This window comes from Nannospalax galili, unplaced genomic scaffold (genome assembly GCF_000622305.1).
Source record: "Nannospalax galili isolate Female #2095 unplaced genomic scaffold, S.galili_v1.0 scaffold373, whole genome shotgun sequence".
NCBI lineage: Eukaryota > Metazoa > Chordata > Mammalia > Rodentia > Spalacidae > Nannospalax > Nannospalax galili.
In genome coordinates, this window is record NW_008332085.1 from 255,865 (window position 1) to 259,050 (window position 3,186).

Sequence of the window (3,186 nt, forward strand, 5' to 3'; positions counted from 1 at the left end):
GAACTATTGGCAGCTTATCACAGCTGGGTAAGGAAGAGTTGGTCTTCTTTAACAGAGGGACTCTAGATAGGCTGACTAGACTCTAGTGGATGAACTTGCACTGAAGGACTTCTGTGTACACAAACTTGACTTGCTAGGTCTTAGTATATATACACAAGGCATGAAATCCAGTGAGGGGGACTCTGAGGGGGTGTATCTGCAGATGGGGGAGGGGCATAAAGATGATTAAGATGTTTTGTGTGAAATGCACAAATATTCAATAAAATATACACACTGAAATTTTTTCATTTCCTACAAACTCCCCTTGTGACATTATTGTAGATCTCATCTCTATAGGTCTCTGTTTCCCCCACCAAGAATTTACCAAACCAAATAACACATATGAAAACAGGTGCATACTAAAGTGAACAATTAATAAGCGGGACCTCATTAAATTACAGAGTTTCTGTATAGCAAAAGAAACAACTAAGGAAGGGAAGAGGAAACCCATTGACTGGGAGAATAATCTTCACCAGATACACATCTGACAGAAGATTAATATCCAGAAAAAACAAAGAACTCAAAAAAGAAAGAAATAAGAAGATAAACAACCCAATTAAAAGATGGACGATAGACCTAAACAGAGAGTTCTCAAGTGAAGAAATAAAAATGGCTAAGAAGCACCTTTAAAAGTGCTCAACATCCTTAGTAATTAGAGAAATGCAAATCAAAACCACTTAAAGGTTTTATCTTACTCCAGTCAGATTGGCCAAGAACAAGAGAATGAAAGACTTCAAATGCCGGAGAGGATGTGGAGAAAGAGAAACACTCATTCACTGCTGGAGGGAATGCAAACTTCTGCAACCACTATGGAAAACACTGTGGAGAGCCCTCAAATAACTAAAAATGAATCTACCATATGATCCAGTGATACTACTCCTTGGTGTATATCTAAAGGACTCATCATACTGTAAAGTTACTGGTACATTCATGTTTGTTGTTGCTCTCTTTACAATAGCTAAGAAATGGAAACTACCTAAATCCCTCAAGTGATGAATGGTTAATGAAAATGTGGTACATCTACTCAATGGAGTTCTACTCAGCAGTAAGAAAAGATGAAATTATGAAATTTGCATGTAAATGGATGGAGCTAGAGAGTGTTATACTAAGTAACACACATGCAGAAAAGCAAGCCATGTATGTTTTACCTCTTTTGTGGATTGTAGTATCAATCCCTTATATGTGAGTATATAAATTCTGAAGTAACACCAGGAGCCAGGTAAAGGCAAAAGATACATGGAGGTAAAGGAAAAGAAACAACCTGAAAGGGGGATAGTAGGGAACAGATGCTACCTGAGGGAGGTGGAAAAATTCTGAGTAGTCTTTAGGAATGAGAGGAGGGAGGGACATGCAAGGGACCATAGTGTGCGGGGAGCAAGGAAAGTCAGGAACAGAAAGAAGGCATGAGTTGGGAGGTATTGTGGGAGGGTGAGAATAATGGGCACAGTGTGACTAGGAAGGGAGGGAGGCTAGATGGGAGATGAGTGAATCTTGAGGGGCTAAGAAACCTAGAGGGAAAAGTGATACCCTAGAAACCCTATGAGAAATGCACATAGAGTGTCTGAACATTAATGCATATGTATACCTAGGAGCTGCTTGGAAGGGAATGCAGTGTAAGATAGAAGAGACCTCCCTTAGAGTGACAGATATGGCATACAGCATTCATCAAAGAAGCTTCTTTTTGCAACAGATGGAGGCTACTACAGAATTGCACATCTGGTCAGGCATAGAGAACATACACCTGGGAGATGCCCAGTACTAGGTGACACATCTGTAGTCGACTCTCTTCAACCAAGGCTCATGGAAGACAGTGGAATAAGTGATAGAGTGAGAGCTAATGCACCCCTCAACTCTCACCAGTGAGGCTTCCACATACATCTGTGTGTCCTCAATGGCCAAGTTTTGGAGAATAAGAGACTGTAGAGTGTAGGATGGGACTCCTATATGGAACCTCACCCACCCATGGCTCAGGGACCATTGCGGAAGAGGAGGCAGAAAGATTCTAAGAGCAAGGGCTGGTTCACGAATGCATGAGGTGGAGGTTTCCAGGCTAATGGAGTCTTGTTTATGAGTGCCTACAGCAGCGGTGACATCAAACACAGGACCCATGTCAGCTCAATCAAACAAAGCCCCAAAGGGGAGGTGACAAATAGGGGGTGAATCAGCACTAGATTGAGAACTATTTGAGACTGTTTGCTGCTGGTGAGGGAGAGTATGACTTACATACGACCACTGGATGGGCTGACTAGACTCCAGTGGATGAATTTACACTGAAGGACATTTGGGTACAAACACCTGAATGAATAGGACTCAGAGTGCATAGGGTTCAGTGGCAGGGGGGAGGCATGGAGAGGAGAGGGGTTCTGGATATGAATGGGAATTAGTGTATGAATATAAAAGCTCAATAAAAAATATAGAAGAAAATAGGTACATAGCTATAACCTCATCGTTATACTTTCAAGAGAGTTTTTTTTTAGTTTAATTTTATAGTTCAAACATAAAATATTTTCTAAATATAGATGAAGGAAAAACTTCCAGGAAAAGTTCTTACTAACCATAGACTGTGAATGTTAGATTCTTGTTATTCTTGTTCTCTTCCATTGATCCTGCTAATCACGTGGGAGATTTGTGTGTTCTCTGATCACAACAGGCATCAAGATGCAGTTGTTATAACACTGGCCATGACTGCAGGACCATACCCCAAGATTTGGGCACTGATGCAAGACCATGCTTCTTTTCCTGTGAAGAGCACTACCTTGGGTGATTCACCCACAGGGCAGAAGGCATCTCTGGAATTAACATTGGCCTATTGTCTTTATAGCAATAAAACAATGAAATTCTACTGTGTATTAGAGTTTTTTTTAATCTTTAATGTTTTTTTTAATTTTAATTTTTTTTTACAATTAAAGTTACAGTTTTAACAATATACAAAATATTACAGTAATTCAGAATTTTTGGCATAATGATTACAGATTTGATAAATACATTTTATATCTCATAATAGCGATGAAGATTATACAAAAGCTATTACAACAATTATAAGAATAAATTCAATTGTCACTTAATTATCTAAAGGTATTTTCCTTTGCGTTCTTCCAGAATGATTTGTTTTTATTCTTTACCTTAATTTGAGGGACTTCAAGAAGA